Source organism: Canis lupus, chromosome X, assembly GCF_003254725.2.
Source record: "Canis lupus dingo isolate Sandy chromosome X, ASM325472v2, whole genome shotgun sequence".
Lineage (NCBI taxonomy): Eukaryota > Metazoa > Chordata > Mammalia > Carnivora > Canidae > Canis > Canis lupus.
Window position 1 is genome coordinate 84,385,848 of NC_064281.1, and position 19,972 is coordinate 84,405,819.

At 40.7% G+C, this 19,972-nt stretch overlaps 1 protein-coding gene across 6 annotated transcripts in view; it reads left to right on the plus strand.

Annotated features, from left to right (window-relative positions):
• Positions 1-19,972, plus strand: part of PAK3 (p21 (RAC1) activated kinase 3) — a 571,264-nt gene that overhangs the window by 290,538 nt on the left and 260,754 nt on the right. For 4 of the 6 annotated variants that reach the window (XM_035711477.2, XM_049107806.1, XM_025431418.3 and 1 more), the window contains exon 1: positions 12,175-12,443. The exons of the other annotated variants lie outside the window; for them this stretch is intronic. The gene's annotated coding sequence lies outside the window, so the exon portion shown is untranslated. Of the gene's footprint in view, positions 1-12,174; positions 12,444-19,972 lie in introns of those variants that run through there. 6 annotated transcript variants of the gene reach the window in all.

A 19,972-nucleotide genomic window follows, 5' to 3' on the forward strand; every position in this document is an offset into this window, starting at 1 on the left:
AGAATAGGTGGCTAATAGAGCAAATCTTTGACATTTACTGAAACTAACATATAGTCAATTTTTGTATTATGCTCCAAATGTACTTGAAAGTAATGTATATTCTCTGTTAAAATTTTCTATATATATATATCTATTATATCCAGCTTGTTAATTATGCTGTTCAGATATTTTTTTATCTTTACTGATTTTTTTCTGTGTAACCTATCAGTTACTGAGAAAACTGTGTTAAAGTCTCCCACTGTGATAGTGGGTTTATCAATTTCTCCTTGTAAACCTGTCAATTTTTGTTAAAAAAAAAACTTTGGCCGTGTTAACAGGCAATTACACATTTAGAACATTATATCTTCCTGGTTGAATTTACTTTTTCCATTATGATGTGTTTTTTTCCACTTCTAGTAATGCTTTTGCCTTACCTTTTAAAAATATGATATTAAAACAGCTACTTCAGGGATCCCTGGGTGGCGCAGCGGTTTAGCGCCTGCCTTTGGCCCAGGGCGCAATCCTGGAGATTCGGGATCGAATCCCACATCGGGCTCCCGGTGCGTGGAGCCTGCTTCTCCCTCTGCCTGTGTCTCTGCCTCTCTCTCTCTGTGTGACTATCATAAATAAATAAAAATTAAAAAAAAAACTAAAAAATAAAATAGCTACTTCAGCTTTCTTTTGGTCAGTTTTCACACTATACTTCACAGTAATATATTTTTTTATTCTTTGACATTTAGTCTTTTTGTGTTCTTACATTGAAATATATATGAAGTATTCTCTTATAGGCAGTATATAACTGGAATTTGTTCTTTTATTCATTCTGAAAATCTTTGACATCTTCATCGAGGACTTTAGTCCATTTGTATTTAGAGTGATTACTGATATATTTGGATTTATCCCCACCCTCTTATTATATGCTTTTTATTTGTCCCTTTTACTGTTTAAATTTCCTCCCTCTCTTATTTTGAGTTCTTTTGGGTTAAGCTTTTTTATTTTCCATTTTTTCTCTGCTGATTTGAAAATTATATTTTTCACATATATACTTTTGTTGATTACTCTTGCTATTTTAACATGCATACTGTAAAATGTCTTGAATTATGCATTTTCCATTTCTTTTATTCTTTAACTTTCAAAAGGGCTACATTACCCATATTCACCATGTATTGCCCTCAGCATCAATATTTGAAAGCCATGGATTATATAGCACTCTCCCCACAAGCCTTCAATCTTTTCCAGTTTTGGAAGGAGACACATTAAAAAATTATTACCCGATTTCGTAGATCAAGAAATTGGGTCACATAACAAAACAAAAAAATTGTCCATAGAAATAACTCATCTAATCAGGAGGAAAACCAGTCCTCCTGATTATTTTTTCCAATTATAAAATTCAGAAGATTGTGTGGGAAATATTTTTTCCACATTTAATTAAAAAAATTTTTTAAGGATTTTATTTTTTTCACAAGAGACACAGAGAGGCAGAGACATAGGCAGAGGGAGGAGAAGCAGGCTCCATGCAATGTGGGACCTGATCCCGGGACTCCAGGATCATGCCCGGAACCAAAGGCAGGTACCCAGGGGTCCCTAATTTTTAAAAATTTTGATACACCTCGCCACCTGGCCCTCCAGAGAACCTGTACTAATTTACATATAGCAATAATTAAAATCTATGATCAATTAAATACTTAGTCACTTCCAGTTCTTAGAGGACAGGGAACACACCTTTTATTTCTTACAATTGTATTACATAAAATCTTAAACCTTTTTAGAAATAGTTAATAAATCTTGTGGAAACTTTTTAATACCAAGTAAATGTCAACAGTTTACGACAGGAAACATGGCAATAAAACAGAAGGAAGAAAGATTAAGTAAAGTTAGGTTTTATTTTTTTTATTTTTTTTTAAATTTTTTTATTTATTTATGATAGTCACAGAGAGAGAGGCAGAGATACAGGCAGAGGGAGAAGCAGGCTCCATGCCCCGGGAGCCCGACGTGGGATTCGATCCTGGGTCTCCAAGATCGCGCCCTGGGCCAAAGGCAGGCGCCAAACCGCTGTGCCACCCAGGGATCCCTAAAGTTAGGTTTTATATTCTATTTTTAAAGGGCCAGATTATTTTAAATCTTTCTGTATTTTGAGATTACAGCAAAGTCTTAATTAACAGGACTCCAACAAACTGGAAACTTCCACTAACTAGATTATTTCCTGCTATTCTATTTTGAAAAGAGGCTCATTATAATATACTCATAAGAAGCATTTATTCTAAAAATGGAACAATTGCCGCAGAATGAATGGGTCAAACAATAAATCAAATGGGAAATTGGAAAGTATCTTGAGACAAATAATGAAAACACAATGTACCAAAACTTGTTAGATGTAGCAAAAGCAATATAAAGAGGACAGTTTCAGTGATGAGTAACTACATTTAGAAAAAGATGAATTCAAACGAACAATCTATACTTCAAGGAACTACAAAAAGAAGACAAACCAAGCCTGAAATTAACAGAGGGAAGGAAATAATAAAGATCAGAACAAAAATAAACAAAATAGAGGGTATAAGCAGAGTAGAAAAAAAAAGAAACTAAAAGTTGACCTTTTGTTGTGTATTTTTTTATTGGAGTTCGATTTGCCAACATACAGTATAACACCCAGTGCTCATCCCATTGAGTGCCTCCCTCAGTGCCCATTGCCTGGTCCTCCCATCCCCCTGCCACCTCCCCTTCTACTACCCCTTATTCATTTCCCAGAGTTAGGAGTCTCTCATGTTCTGTCACCCTCTCTGATTTTTCCCATTCATTTTCTCTCCTTTCCCCTATAATTCCTTTCACTATTTTTTATATTCCTCGTATGAGTGAAACCATAGAGTGACTGTCCTTCTCTGATTGACTTACTTCACTCAGCATAATACCCTCCAGTTCCATCCACGTCGAAGCAAATGGTAGGTATTTGTCGTTTCTAATGGCTGAGTAATAGTCCGTTGTATACATAGACCACATCTTCTGTATCCATTCATCTTTCGATGGACACTGAGGCTCCTTCCACAGTTTGGCTATTGTGGACATTGCTGCTGTAAACATTGGGGTGCAGGTGTCTCGGCTTTTCACTATATCTGTATATTTAGGGTAAATCCCCAGGAGTGCAATTGCTGGGTGGTAGGGTAGCTCTATTTTTAACTCTTTGAGGAATGAAAACCAGAGCCGGGGGCATCACAATGCCAGATTCCAAGTTGTACTACAATGCTGTGATCATCAAGGCAGTGTGGTACTGACACAAAAACAGACACATAGATCAATGGAACAGAATAGAGAACCCAGAAATGGACCCTCAACTCTATGGTCAACTAATATTTGACAAAGCAGGAAAGACTATCCACTGTAAAAAAGACAGTCTCTTCAATAAATGGTGCTGGGAAAATTGGACAGCCACGTGCAGAAGAATGAAATTGGACCATTCTCTTATAGCATACACAAAGATAAACTCAAAATGGATGAAAAATCTAAATGTGAGACAAGAATCCATCAAAATCCTAGAGGAGAACACAGGCAACACCCTTTTCAAACTTGGCCACAGCAACTTCTGGCAAGATACATCTATGAAGGCAAGGGAAACAAAAGCAAAAATGAACTATTGGGACTTCATCAAGAGAAAAAGCTTCTGCACAGCAAAAGAAACAGTCAACAAAACTAAAAGACAACCCACAGAATGGGAGAAGATATTTGCAAATGACCTATCAGATAAAGGGCTAGTATCCAAGATCTATAAAGAACTTATTAAACTCAACACCCAAGAAACAAACAATTCAATCATAAAATGGGCAGAAGACATGAACAGAAATTTCACCAAAGAAGACCTACACATGGCCAACACGCACATGAGAAAATGCTCTGCATCACTTGCCATCATGGAAAAACAAATCAATTTTTAGTATATGTGCTGCCGAAGCGAGCACGGAAATACAAATCAAAACCACAATGAGATACCACCTCACATCAGTGAGAATGGTGAAAATTAACAAGACAGGACATAACAAATGTTGGAGAGGTTGTGGAGAAAGGGGAACCCTCTTGCACTGTTGGTGGGAATGTGACTGGTACAGCCACTCAGGAAAAATTGTGTGTAGGTTCCTAAAAGTTGGTCTTTTGAGAAGATAAACAAAACTGACAAACTTTTAGCTAGACTAAGAACAAGGCAGAGAACTCAAATCAATAAAATAGGAAATTAAAGATGAACCATTACAACCAAGGCAACAAGAGTAAAAAGGATCATGAGAGCACTGTGAGCAATTATATGTTAAAAAAAATTGTATAACATAGAAGAAATGACTAAATTCCTAGAAATATACACCTTACCAGAGCTGATTCATGAAAACATAGAAAATCTAAACAGACTCTTAACTAGTAAGGAGACTGATTCAATAACTGAGAACCTCACAACAATAACAAAAAACCCAGGACCAGTTGACTTTACAGGTGAATTCTATGAAAGATTTAAAGAAAAATTGTCAATCCTCAAACTCTTCCAAAAAAGTTAGGAGGAATAACTTCCAAATTCATTTTATAAACCCAGCATTACCATGGTTCCAAAGCCAGAAAAAATTACTACAAAAAAGGAAACTGCAGGCCAATATCCTTGATGAACACAAATGCAAAAATCCTCAACAAAATACTTGTACACCGAATTCAACAGCACATCAAAAGGATCACATACCATGATCAAGTGGGATTTATTCCTGAGATACAAGGCTGATTAAACATATAAAAATCAATTTGTGCTATATGCCATGTTAAAAAAAAATAATGGGGCAGCCCCGGTGGCGCAGTGGTTTAGCGCCGCTTGCAGCCCAGGGCATGATCCTGGAGACCCTGGATCGAGTCCCACGCCGGGCTCCCTGCATGGAGCCTGCTTCTCCCTCTGCCTGTGTCTCTGCCTCTCTCTCTCTCTCTCTCTCTCTCTCTCTCTGTCTCTATAAATAAATAAATAAAATCTTTAAAAAAAATAATGAATGGATAAAGAAGAGGTGGTATATATGTACAATGGACTATTACTCAGCCACTGAAAAGAATGAAATCTTGACATTTGCAACGACATGGATGGAGCTAGAGAGTATTATGTTTGGAAAAATAGTTAGAGAAAGACAAATACCATATGATTTCATTAAATTGTGAAATTTAAGAAACGTAACAGATGGGATACCTGGGTGACTCAGTGGTTGGGTGTCTGCCTTTGGCTCAGGTCATGATCCCGGGGTCCTGGGATTGAGTCCTACATCGGGCTCCCTGCATGGAGCCTGCTTCTATCTTTGCCTATGTCTTTGCCTTTCTCTATGTGTCTCTCATGAATAAATAAATAAATAAATAAATAAATAAAATCTTTAAAAAAAGAAATGTAACAGATGAACACATGGGGAAAAAAAGAAGCAAGTCATAAAACAGACTCCTAGCTATAGAGAACAAACTGAGTGGGTGGAGGGAATGGGTTAAATGAGTGATGGGTATTAAGGAGGGTACCTGTTGTGATGAGCACTGAATGTTGTGTGTAAGTGATAAATCACTAAATCCTACACTTGAAACTAATATTACACTGTATGTTAACTAACCAGAATTTAAATAAAACCTTGGAAGGATTTTGATTTGTATATAGGGGAAAGGAGAGAAAATGAGTGGGAAAAATCAGAGAGGGTGACAGAACATGAGCGACTCCTAACTCAGGGAAACAAACAAGGTTGTAGTGGAAGGGGATGGATGGGGGGATGGGGGGATGGGGTGACTGGGTGATGGGCACTGAGGGGGGCACCGGACAGGATGAGCATTGGGTGTTATTCTATATGTTGGCAAATCGAACTCCAATAAAAAATACAAAAAAACTTGGAAGGAAAAAATTAAAAGAATGAAAGATAAAAATCCCATGATCATTTCAATAGATGCAGAGAAAAGCATTTAACAAACTTTAGCAAAACTCAAAATCCTTTCACAATAAAAAAAAATACCTCATCACAAGGTAAGAATAGTAGGAAATTATCTCAGTCAAGGGATACAAAGTTTCAGTTATGCAAGAAGAATAAGTTCTTGTGATCTAATGTATAGCATGGTGACTACCATCAATAATTCTGTATTGTATACTTGAAATTTGTTAAGAGAGTAGATATTAAGTGTTCTAACCACACACAAACAAAAAAAATAACTGTGTGTATTGATAGATTTATTTTTAAGTAAGCTTTCTGCCCAACATGGACCTTGAACTCACCACCCCAAGATTAAGAGTCACATGCTTTTCTAACTGAGTCAGATCAGCATCCCAATAGGTGTTTTAATTGGCTTGATTGTGGTAATAATTTCATCAAGTAAACCTGTATCAAAACATCACATCTTATACTTTAAATACATACAATATTTATTGCTGATTATAACTTAATAAAGCTGGAAACAAAAAGAGGGAAATCACCTCAGTATAATAAAGCACATATATGAAAAGTCCATAGCTGACATCACACTCAATGGTAAAAAACTGAAGGCTTTCCTTCTAAGATCAGAAACAAGGCAAGTATGCCCACTCTCACCATTTTTATTCAACATAATATTGGTAACCCTAGTCAGATCAATTAGGTCAAAAAATAAAAGGCTTCCAAATTGGAAAGGAGGAAAAAAAACTATTTCTGTTTGTAGATGACATGATTTTATATGTAGAAAATCCTAAAAACTCTCCCAAACTGTTGGAACTAATAAACAAATTCAGGAAAACTGCAGTATACAAAAATCAATATACAAAAATCAATTGCATTTCAACCCACTAGCAATGAACTATCCAAAAGAATTTAAGAAAAAAATACCACTTACAATAATTACAAAAAGAATAAAAGAGTTAGTAATAAACTTAACCAAAGAGGTAAAAAATGTGTACATTGAAAGCTACAAGTCATTAACGAAAGAAATTTAAAAAGACATAAATAAATGGAAATATAGCCCATGTTTATAGATTAGGAGACTCAGTATTGTTAAAATGTCCATATTATCCAAAGTGATCTACAGATTCAAATCTCAATGGCATTTATACAGAACTGGAAAAAACAATCCTAACATTCATATGGAAACACAAAGCACTAGAACAAATCTGGATGCATCACACTTTCTAATTTCAAACTATATTATAAAACTACAGCAATTAAAACAGTATGGTACTGGTATGAAGACAGACATAGAGATCAATGGAACAGAACAGAGTATAGAAATAAACTCATGCATGTATCGTGAACTGATCTTCCACAAGGATGTCCAGAATACACAATAAGGAAAGATAGTCTCTTCAACAAATGGTATTGAGAAAATTGGATATCTACATGCAGAGGAAATTGGACCCTTATCATGTATTATGCCTAAAAATCAACTCAAAATGGATTAAAGACTTGAACATAAGGCCTGAAACTATTAAACTCTTAGAATGAAAACATGGAGCAAAAGCTTCATGACATTGGTCTTGGCAATGATTTCTTGTATATAACACCAAAAGTAGAGGCAACAAAAACAAAAACAAAAACTAATAATAATAATAATAATAGTAATAATAATAATAATTAATAAAACAAAAACAGACAGGTGGGACTGAATCAAACTAAAAGCCTCTGTACAGGAAAGGAAACAATTAACAGAGTGAAAAGACAACTTACAGAATGGGAGGAAATATTTGTGAATCCTTTATTTGATAAGGGGTTAATATTCAAAATATGGAAGATACTTCTACAACTCAAGAGCAAATAACCACAATTAACAACCTAATTTTAAAATGTGCAGAGGACCCGAGTGGACATTTCTCCAAAGAGATACAAATGGCCAAGAGGTACATAAAAAGATGCTCAACGTCATAATCATCAGAGAAATGCAGATCAAAACCACAATGAGATATCACCTGATACCTGTTGGGATGGCTATTGTCAAACCAAAATGAAAATGAAAATATCAAAACAAAGCAAAAGGTAAATGTTGATGAGAATGTGGAGAAACTGGAACCCTTGTACATTGTTGGTGGGAATATAAATTGTATGACTGCTATGAAAACCAATGTGGCATTTCCTCAAAAAGTTACAGCAATCCACTTCTGGATATTTATCAAAAAGAACTGAAGTCACAATCTTGAAGAGATCCTTACACTCCTGTGTGCATTGCAGTATTATTCACATTAATCAAAATGCAGAAACAACCTAAATGTCCATCAATAGATGAACGGGCTATGCATACAGCAGAATATTATTCAGCCTCAAAAAAAAAAAAAAAAGGAAATCCTGCCATATGGGACACAGATTAACTTTGAGGACATGCAAAGCAAAATAAGCCAGTCATGGAAGGACAAATAACGCATGATTTCACTTATATAAGGTATCTAGAATGGTCAAACTCATAGACGCAGAAAGGAGAGTTATGGTTGCCAGGGATTGGGGTGAAGGGGAAAGGGGGAAATGCTATTCAGTGGATATAAATTTTCAGTTACCAAGATGACTAAATTCCAGAGATCTGCTGTACAACATTGCTCTTCTAGTTAACAATTGGATATTGTACACTTAAAAATGTGTCAAGAGGGTAGATCTCCCATTAAATGTTCTTACCACAGGGACGCCTGAGTGGCTCAGTCAGTTAAGTGTCTGCCTTCAGTTCAGGCCATGATCCTAGGGTCCTGCTATTGAGTCCTACATCAGGCTCTTTGCTCAGCAGGGAGTCTGCTTCTCCCTCTACTTGCCACTCCCTCTGCTTATGTTCTCTCTCTCTCTCTCTCTCTGACAAATAAATGAATGAGATCTTTAAAAAATCAAAAAGGGGCACATGGGTGGCTCAGTGGTTGAATATCTGCCTTTGGCTCAGGGTGTGATACTGGGGTCCTGGGATCGATTCCCACATCAGGCTCCCTGCAGAGATCCTGTTTCTCCCTCTGCCTATGTCTCTGCCTCTCTCTCTGTGTGTCTCTCATAAATAAATAAATAAATAAATAAATAAATAAATAAATAAATAAATAAATATTCCTGCCACAATAATAATAATAAAAAGTTTCAGGGAGCGACCTGGACTCTGTCCACAACCCCCAGTCTAGTCTCATAACTAATTTCATTTCTAGTTTTAGGTGCCTGGCATCACACAGACCACTCTGAATGTTTGTCTTATTTGACCTGGTTATCAGGGAAAAAATAATTTGCGACGAGAAAACAGAATAATTTGAGGGCACGCAAGGTATTTTTACTACACCGAATGCCTGAACTTTTATATAACATCAGTGATCTCTTTTATTGGGCTTAGCGTTGTCTCTGCCCTCTTATCTTCCTTGTGAGAAGAGAAGCGCACAAAGGTACCTGCTTATAAGTGAAGAGGTCGGGTCACTCTTTCCTGGTTGGAAAAGGCAGGGATTTTGATGTCCAGATATTAGAAGATGGAAGGAAAGCATGCAATACAGAGACTGGAAGGGTGTCAGAGACAGATTTCATGTCCTTCACAATTTTTCTGCATCTTGGCTCTTTGTTGTGACTCAACCTCCCTGTGCTTGGCAAGGCTCAGACAAGGGTAGTCTCTGTTTGGTACCAAATCAGAACAGGGAGTACTGAGCTGAATGTCAGATGCAGGTATTTCTGATACATTCTGGATGCAGTTCTTTATTAGGTCTTTTGATAAATAGGAATTTGTTTTAAGGAGCCAAAACGTCCCTTTGAGTAAATCATGTACATTGTTACAAAACGGCTAGAAGGCATGTACTCTCAACCCATTCTGAGAACCAAGAATCTAGATCACAATCCTCTGCCCAGTCCTAAATGGCCTCTTCATCATCCTCTTCTCTTCTCAGTTCCATGCTGGGCCTCAGTAGTTAACAGAGAATCCCTCATCTCTATTTGTCTATCATGCCTACCTCTCATCATCTGCACTTGATCTTTCCTATCCTGGGGAAAATAAATCTCTCTCTGCCTTAACTCAATGTCAAGGTCCTACTAGTAATAAAAGGAGTTCTGCCTTTAATGGAGAAAGACCCATGAATGCAATTGTCACTTTTCTCGAATAATAATACCTATCATTTATGGAACCTTGTATATCCCTGGCACTTGAGTCACTGCATTTTGTTCTCACACCTCTACACCTATTTTACAATAGGGTTGTTGATATGTGGAGTTATTCCCCAAGATTTTCAAGCTAGGTATGCCTGACTCCAGAGTGCAGTTTTTTGCCTGCATTAGCCTACTTTGCTGGATATCCATCTGCACGCTCTTGGGACTGCCCAGGCTGCTGTGTGGGAGACAGGTTCCCCTCCCCACCCCGGTGGCAAACAATGATTCACTCCCATGAGTTAGAGGACACAGATCTAGTTTGTGGGGGAAACATTCACAAGATTATCACCCCAGGAAATTAAAACAAACCCTATTTCTATTGTCCTTTCTATACCTTCATTTCAAATTCTGCTTGCAGTAGCTGGCAACAGAATCAAAGGAATAATTATGCCTGATGATTGGAAACTGAGGCCTTAAAGTCTTTGACTCATTTTTGCCCACTAATCTGTGGGCTGCACCTGAATGTATTGATCTAACTGAAAATACCTTTTCAAAATATTTTAGTTAACAATTTCAACTTAGCAAAGGCACTAAACCATTTATCTCCAACATGGAGATCAATAAATGAATTTTATTTTTTCTAAGATGTAATTGTAAAAAGGAATTTTGGCCTGGGAATCTGAAGATCTGGGTCTCAATTCTGGATGTGCCATTTTTAAGCCTGCAATGTTAGGCAAAACCACTTCATCTGGCTGAATCTTCATGTGCAAAATACAAATAATGATATTTTTCTTGCTTAATTCACAGAGATGATATGGTAGGGATCCCATTATAAGGAAGTGCTTTATAAATCCCAAAGTACTCAGCAAGCATAAGTCACTGGCAAGATGAAGTAAAATGCTCAAAAAGTTGCCACCAGGAAGACTTTCAGCAGAGCTCTAAACAAGGGCTTCACCAAGGAGTGAATCATGGGGAAAAGTTGTGCTTCTCAATGGCTTTCCCCTTATTTTAGCTTTAGGGACCCAAACCCAAATGGGGTCTCCAGCTGGATCCATGATGATCTTCAATTATGTGACCTCCAGGAAACCAGTCTTGGTTCTCATCTAAACTGAAAATCCCAGTCCTAGAGAGGGAGTGGCACAAGGATTAAAAGACTCCTTGAATACATGGAATATTACTCAGCTATTAGAAATGACAAATACCCACCATTTGCTTCAACGTGGATGGAACTGGAGGGTATTATGCTGAGTGAAGTAAGTCAGTCGGAGAAGGACAAACATTATATGTTCTCATTCATTTGGGGAATATAAATAATAATGAAAGGGAATATAAGGGAAGGGAGAAGAAATGTGTGGGAAATATCAGAAAGGGAGACAGAACGTAAAGACTGCTAACTCTGGGAAACGAACTAGGAGTGGTAGAAGGGGAGGAGGGCGGGGGGTGGGAGTGATTGGGTGACGGGCACTGGGGGTTATTCTGTATGTTGGTAAATTCAACACCAATAAAAAATAAATAAATAAATTAGAGAACATAAACTCTACAAAAAGATTAAAAAAATAAATAAATAAAAGACTCCTTGACACCAGTGAAGCCGGGGACCTGGATAATGCTGCCTAAGTAAGCAGACTAGAAAGTACAGGACTGATTGGATGCCACCTTGGTTACAAATGCAGAGATACTGCAATAACATCAGAGACAGGAGGAAAAATGGAATGGAGGTAGATCCTGTGCAAAGTTATAGGCACCTCAAACTCATGAAAGTCAATTCCAAGTTAGAACAGAAAATTGTCTTCTGGGTAGTGGAGACAGCTGGCTGAGCAGTGTGGGTGCTCACTCAATACAATGTGGTGTGGATGGTGACTGTCCTGAGTCTTTGGGTCTCTCTCTGTTATTCTTTTTGGCGGAAGGCTTTCCAGAGATACGTGCAGACGCAAGCCACCAGTGCCTAGAAACATTGAAAGAAGAGGTACAGGCGTGGACGACAGGCCCGGAGCCCTCGTACTGAAGCCTCTCTCCCCGCCCTCGCTGCCTCACCCCCCCCACCCCACCCCCATCACCCGATCTGCACAATCAGGCTTGGGAGAGTGAAAGGGTTTCACTTCCGCCTGGCTGCAGGAACCACAAGTTCCAGACTAGGTCGGAATTCCGAATAATCACAGTCAAAATCCACCCAGATACTCTCACACGCCCAGCCGCGCGCGCATCCCGGGGCCGCGGGGCACACGTGAGCCCACGCCCCGCGCGCCCGTCCCTGCCTCCTGCCGGAGCATCCTCGGCTTGGGCGGCAGACGCAGCCGCCGCCGCCTCCTCCTCCTCTCGCCACCGCCTACACCGTCTCCTCTCCCCTCTCGTCCTCCTTCCTCCCCCAGTTCCTGCTCCTCCTCCCGTCCGCGGCGGCGAAGGGCAGAACCCTCAGCAGCGGCTGCCTGCGCTTGGGCCGCCAAGAGCCTGGAACAGGTCTGTGCGGGGGGCGCTTTGTTGCGGGCAGTTGGAGCGTCCCTGGCTCCCGGAGCCACCGGGAGGGCACGCGGCGGGCGCCGGGGTCTACGATTTCTCCGCGTTGGGTCTTTTTCTATGAATAGACGGGGTGCCAGGGGGTAGCTTGATCCTTTGGCCAGTGGCCGTCCCTCCGGCGTCGTGGCGAAGGAGCCCCCGAGCTGCTCGGAGTCCTGCCCCCACCGCCCACCCCTCAAGCTCTCTTTCTGTGCACCCCCACTCCCCGCATCCATGTCCCAGAGCTGAGCTTTCTCTTGTTCTGGGAGCTCGTGGATGGGGGCGGGGAGAGATGGATGGAGCCGATCCAGCGGGGCACCTGGGTGCATGGGCTTTGTTACATACAACAAAAACCAGTCCGCACCAGCTTCCAGTTCCAGGCTAGGCTGCAGTCTGCTGGCAGTGTGGGGTGTGGGCCGGGCACACTGGGGAAGTGAGAGAATGCGAGGGGGCACTCCCTGTGTGTGTGACTGGGCACACAGGAATGCGATGGTGTGTGTGTGTGTGTGTGTGTGTGTGTGTGTGTGATGGTGCTGGTTTTGTGTGGGATGCAGTGAGTATGAGTTGGAGTGTGGGGTGTCGAGTGTGTGTGTGTGTGTGTGTGTGTGTGTGTGTGTAGTTCTGCGCCATGGGGCTGAGTTACTCCTGGCATTCCATGTCCTTGGGTATCATCCCATGCCAAGCCAGATTGCAGTAACATGCAGGCAGATCAGGTCCAACCTGTTCTGCCTACACTGTAAGGGTAATGATGTTTTCAAAGTGATGGAAATCCCCCCAACTTGGGGCTGTTGTTTAAAACATGTTGATTGTGGAATTTCCAGCCAGGTTGACCAAGTCTTATTGGACATCATTATTGTTACCCCAAAGACATCCAACTTTCTTAGCAGGTTTCCCTCTCTCAGCCAATGAGGATCCAAAGCTCTTACAGTGATCCTTGCAGAGCCTTCCCCTGCACCCCTTTAATTAGTGGATGCTCCTCTTGTCTTTACTGCAGTCTTTACTTTGGAGCTAGCCTGTAGCTGTATGTTCATTTGGAGAAAAATGAACATACTGGATGCACCTGTGTATTAGTGGTGTATTTGGATTAAAGGTTTTCTTTATTTCCCTCCTGGAACCATAAGATGTGAATTGGTATGGTCTTTTTTTTTAATCAAAGAAAGAAGAAATCAACAGAAATGAACAAAACTGCTAGACTTTCTTTTGTACATTTTACTTGAGGTTTTATTTTATTTTTATTTATTTATTTTTTACTTGAGGTTTTAAGAAAGCATTATTTGTCAGGGGCCAAAAATGTACAGTTAAGGGTAGTGATTGTTCAGTAAAACAACCGACATTTATTAAACACCTGCTACATGCCAATAGTAATGTTACGTTTTGGAAGTATATAAACGAATAAATGAATAAAGCATCATCTCAGCTCACAAGGAAGGCACAGTCTGGTAGGCAAGACAGAGTGTGTAAACAGATGATTACAATAGAGTATGACAAGAGATAGGCAGGGTACTGTGAGAGCAGAGAGGAGGGGTGGGGGTAGGCGGTATGATCAAGAGAGGCTTTGGGGCTCCTGGGTGGCTCAGTTAAGCTTGATTTCTCTTGATTTCTGCATAGGTCATGATCTCACAGTCTGGCTCTATGCTCAGCATGAGGCTGCTTAAGATTCTCCCTCTCTCTACGTCTCCCCCCTCTAAATAAATAAATAAATAAATAAATAAATAAATAAATAAATAAAATCTTTAAAAAAAGAAAGAAAGAAAGGCTTCATGGGGGAAGTGACATTTGAGTGAGTCTTGAAAAACTAATTCACCAGGTGGCCAAGTTGAAGGAACAGCATATATAAAGGCAGAGAGGGGTCATGGTTAAGTAAGACTGCAAGGAGTCCTCAGAACTATTACTATCATGAACTCAGAATGAGTCTCCCTGGACAGGGATAATGATTAATGGTAAACCCAAAAGGAGACAGTATTGCAGATTGGTAAAGATTAGCACACATCTGCATCTTAAGAAATGTCCAGCTCATTTCTAAATGTCAGTGTTTTGCCTTAAGTAAATCTGCTATGGGTAAGCATGTATTTACAAGGAAAATGAACTAGGTGGACAGTACAGTACACAAATTGTGGAATTTGTTGCTTTACAAAAGGCTTCATAATCAGACCATCTTGGACCTTTACAGGGAAGATTTTTACCAAAAATCCATTTAACCAGATTTTTTTTTTTTTTTTTGCATAGCCAATGGATGGATAAAGAAAGATAGACCTGCATTGCATTTACTTTGTGGGCAAAAAGTCACCAATTTCAGTGCAGGCACTTTCCCTTAGGGTGTGGGTGTTTAATAAATACCAAATACTGAAAGTGTGGAAATGGTGGTAATAAATATGAAATCCACTATCTGTTATCTTTTATCATTTGGGTTGTATGTAAAATACAAATTAACCGGGACAGGGTCTTCAGGGACTTTCACATTTTAGATACTGTGAGTAGTGTCACTGGTAATTAATAATAGCACAGGATTTCTGTCCTGTGTGTTAAGTGCGTAGTCAGGAATGGCTGTATGAGGACTGTCTGTAACATTCATGCGGTTAGGCCAGAATAGGGGCACATTCTGAGTCTCCTGTTCTGTTTTGTTGGTGCCGATTGTGTGGGCTGATAAATGGCATTGGAAATGAACCTAAGAGATTAATGATTTCTGCTGGAAGTGCCTGGTGGGCACAAAATTATGCTAGTTAAAAGTGTGGGCTTTGAGGGCTTGAACCAGCATCCTGAGCATCATCTCCTCCCTTAAATGAAAGCCAAAAATAGCCCTGGGTTCTCTTTGAAAGGAATGCCAGCAGGGGTGGTCCAACTTGAATTGACTCCCCCCTCACCCTAGTCTGGCCAATGCCCTGAGGCAGAAGAAATGATGGCCTGGGGTCCTCTGGGCACATGGAGGTCCTTTGTTCATTGGCTGTCAGTACCAGAAAGTATCAGGCAGCATATCTAAGGCACATTCCCCCACAGCTTGGGCTGAAAAGGAATGGATGCTGTGCGGGTACTCAGGTAAGCCTAAGTGCCTGGACCAAGTGCTTCCCAGACTTGTTCCACCGGATGTTAGTAGGTGTTCCACACTCACATCCAGACACACACAGAGTTTTGTGGTCAAGTTAAATTTGGGAAATTCTTGCTTAAGCAAAAACAGGTTTGTTTACTTCAGGGCTTCTAAAAGCCTTTACCAGGCTAATGTACATCATGACTCTCCAGAAGAGAATCAGCAGTGTCTCCCAGATATATTTGCCCACAGAACCTGGTGTTCCAACAAGCAGTTGGCCAGACTGCCCTTGAAAAGAATATTCTCTGGCAATGCCAGGCAAGAGCCTTTCCCACCAAGTTCGGAGGCTGTAGGTATTTTGCTGGGGAGACAAGGGCGCCTCCTTCACCTTCTGGGCTTTCCTTCCCCCGTGCATCAAATGAGGCTGATAATAATCATTGCTCTCACCGTCTCTGATGGTGTGATGACAACCAAGATAATATCTCTGCAAGTATTTTGAGCTTTTTACAAGAAAGGCTGTATATCAACTCGAGGTTATTATGAAAGGGAAGTACAGAATTAAGGCAGTTATTCTGATAATTTAGGCCCAATCCTGTTTTTCCTCTGCACTGCTGGGCAGACTGCCTCAGTTCTCTGCTCTGCTTCGACTGCAAAGACCTATTCTCACTCAACCTTGGGTGACTCAGTTCTTTGTGCTTACTTCCTTTGCCTTCCTGAAGATTCCAGTGTGGCCTTTAATTTCCTGGGCCAGAGGTATCATCAGTACAGCCCTAAGAGAAGTCCCGTCAATTTGAAAACAGCCTCCTGACCAGAGAACCCTGGAAGTGGGAATTAAGCTCAGTTGGAAAGTTGCTTTTATCCTCCAGACTCCCTCTCCTGCAGGAGTAGTTCCAGGGGGCCATCTTGGACGCAGCCGCTGGAAGGTTCACGTTCACTGGCCCCCATGTGCAGTCTGGGTGGTCAATAGGAAGGCGTGGCCATCTTTAAGGAAATTTAAAGGCAGAAGAGAAAGACTATTGACCCTCTCTGATTCCCTTGGCTCTTCATTTAATTCCCTCAACCTCTCTTTTTTACAAACTACCTTGAAAGAAGTGTGCCTTTCTTGAGAAGGAACAGCTAATAACCATTGCCAGCTGGGCCTAGGGTGGAGACAGATGTGGAGGCCTTAGAGTTACCCATTCCACAGAGCATCTTACCCACATGGGCCATTCTCCACATGGAAGCAACAAGCTTCATGTGCTGTAGGAAGGGTTTGGGTTAGCCGGAAGAGGAAACGCTGTGGCTTTAAGGCCGAATGACCGACCGGACAGTGAGAGTGAAGGCCTTCTCTGGTGGGGAGAGTTCAGTGGAAATACCGGTCCAGTAGGGGAGGTTCATAGAATGGTAGCACTGCCTTTTCAAGTTCGTCTGGTGCAAAGCTTCTGCTTGGGTGAGCAAAATGCTAGTGAAGTGAAGTGAGTTTGTCTAAGATCCCACAGCTATCATGTGACAGAACAGAAGTCATCCTAGAGGCTAAACTCCGATCCACTGCCTCCTAAAGCTCTTCCCACTAGACCCAGCCATCTTCTTCTGCACTGCAGGGCAGTGTGGGTTGGTTGGCTCATTCAGTGGGACTTGGAGGGCATGTCCAAGCCTGAGTTGTGTGGGCTCTGTGTGGCAGCTTTTAGCAGAGAAACAGGTTTCTAGTGGAGCCAGAAAAAGCCATGCTTCCCCTCTCTCTTTCTGGTTCCTCTTGGGTGTCCAATTGTCTGATTCACCAAGCCAAGCAGCCAGTTGGAAACCTCAGGACTGGGTGTTCTGGGTAGATACTCAGTGGATGATTCAATCACACAGTCCCTCTTCCTTGGTGGTGATTCACTTCTTTTGTAGACCATCGATGACTGCCTTGAAAGTGTGATGGAAGCTGCTGATGCATTCCCCCTCAAAATGGCACAGAATTTCAGAACCATGTAGGTGCAGGGCTCCCATCCCCTACAGCCTAGGTCACTTGTAGACACTCCTTAAATACGCAAGATTCCCAGAGTTGCAATTGTCAACCTTAACTTGGGATGGAAGGGATTGGAAATACTGCGATGAGCTTTGTGCCAAATAGACTTCGGGAAGAGGAGTTAGTGTGGAATCTCTTTAGGATGAAATTTTGGGATTGGATCCGGTTCTTGAGGTAAAAACAGAAAAGGAATTGAAATGAACGAACCATGTCTCCTTCTCCCAACCTTATGAGAAACATGCGGGAGGTGAGGAAGAGAAGGAGGTAGGACAGAAAGAATGGCGGGAGATTTGAAAAGGCAGGAGAGGGAGGTCCTCCTAGAAAGGGTGTCAGTTAGACCGTAATAGCATGAAAGGTAACTTTCCTAAAAGAATGAGGCAACCATTGCCCTTCTTCCCGGTGTTTCTTAACTTCTAAGTAGCAAATCCTAAGTTTTGGGTATTAGAAATTAACTTAGATGCAGGAACACCATGTCCTTGAAGAGGACATTTTTAGAAGCTGGGAGATTGTGGGGAGTGGCACAGCTTGCCTTACTTCTTGTTTCAAAAAAGCATTTTTATGATTAAAATAATACACGATCATGCTTGCAAAAAATAAAAGTATGAAGCAGAACATTCCAGGCCTCTCCACCACCGATCTCTGCCCCGTTCACCATTTGTTACATAGCATTTTGTGTATATTTTAATAAATATTCATATACGGATTCATGTGGTAAAATAACAAAGGATGCCACCAGTGTTCTGCATACTGTTCTACAACGTGCTTTTCATGGAACTCTGTGTATCTGGAGGTCTTTTCCCGCCAGTATACCTATAGCTATTTCATTCTTTTTTTTAAGATTTGATTTATTTATTCATGAGAGACACAGAGAGAGAGAGGCGGAGACACAGGCAGAGGGAGAAGCAGGCCACATGTAGGGAGCCCGACGCGGGACCCAACCCCAGGTCCCCAGGATCACGCCCTGGGCCGAAGGCGGCGCTAAACCGCTGAGCCACACAGGCTGCCCTATTTCATTCTTTTTAAGAGCGGCATAGTACTCTAATTTCTGTGGTTGTGACATAATGTCTTTAATCCAGCTTTCATTGGTGGGTTTTTATATTATTTTCTAATTTTTAAAAAGAATTATTAAATATTGGGGCAGCAAACTTCCTTTTACCTGCACCCCTGCATACTCTTGCAAGTGTTTTTGTAGAATAAATTCCCAGTTGTGAAACTGCTAGCTTAAAGACTTTAGTCTGCACATCTTTGATTTTAATAGAGCCCCCTGCCCAGATTTTCCTCCAGGAAGCTTATAGCGACTTACACTCCCGACAATGGCCAGTTCTCTAGCAGGGCTCTTCCTCGACAATTTCACATACTCTTGACCTTTTGAATCTTTGACAATTTGGTAGCTGAAAACAATCCCTATTTTCTTTGCTTTATTATTTTTTTTTAGTACGAGAGAGGTTGAACACTTATTTAGATGTTTATTGACCTATTTTTCTATTCAGTTGTTCTTTATCATCCTGATAACTGCAATCTCTTGACATATTTCTGACAGCAGCTAACCATCACCTCTATTGTAAGCATATTAAGCAGTTTGTTGCTTACTCTTTCACCTAGATTTTAAAGTGTCTTTCAGTTGTATGAAATGTTGAAGTTTTGAAAAATCCTAATTGGCACTCTGTTTTTTATGAGCACTGAAACAATGCCACAGTGAATACCCTTGGACTGTATTATATGCATTGGGCTCATTATTTCCTTAAGATAAATTCTGAAGACTCGATTTGTTCAGGTAATTTTTTTTCTAGATCTTGCCAAATTACTCTCTAACATGTTTCTTTTTCCATTTCTTTTCTTTTATTTATTTATTTTTTACCAGTTTACACTCCAATCCCAAAGCATAAAAGTATACTTCACTCCTCCTCTTGATGCCTTCTGATAATTAAGATTTTGGTTCTTCAATCAAGGGCAAGGAAGGAATTCATATTTGGCATCAGGAAGGGCTTGGGGCAGAAATCCCTAACTGCACACAAAATATATGTAATACTCTCTTCACCTTCAATTATTTAAGCAAACATGCTTTTTAATTCATTTCCAAATAGAACTGTGTCGAACGCATTTCCTTAACATCAAGCCCCTATAAATTTGCTGTGAAATGTGAGTGGCCATTCAGGGTCATTTCTGCTGACAGCAGCTGCGGCATTGGACAATGGCAAATTGACTTTAGAGATCTATCTGTAAGACACTTGGGGGAAAAAAAAGCTGCTGCTGCATCTTCGCCGACCTCTGAGGTCAGCTAGATTGGTTCCAGAATTTTCCAGTGGCTTAATGCTGAGTAGGAGTCCACTTCTATCCAACTTGACTTCCTGCAAAGAGGACAAGTTTGAGGCCCTCCCATGAGAAGGGATTCTAACAGAAATAAACAGTGATATCACCCTTTGAAAAGGGAATAGTGGCAAATGGGTACAGGTGTAGCTTTTCCCCTTGCCCTGCTGCGGCTTC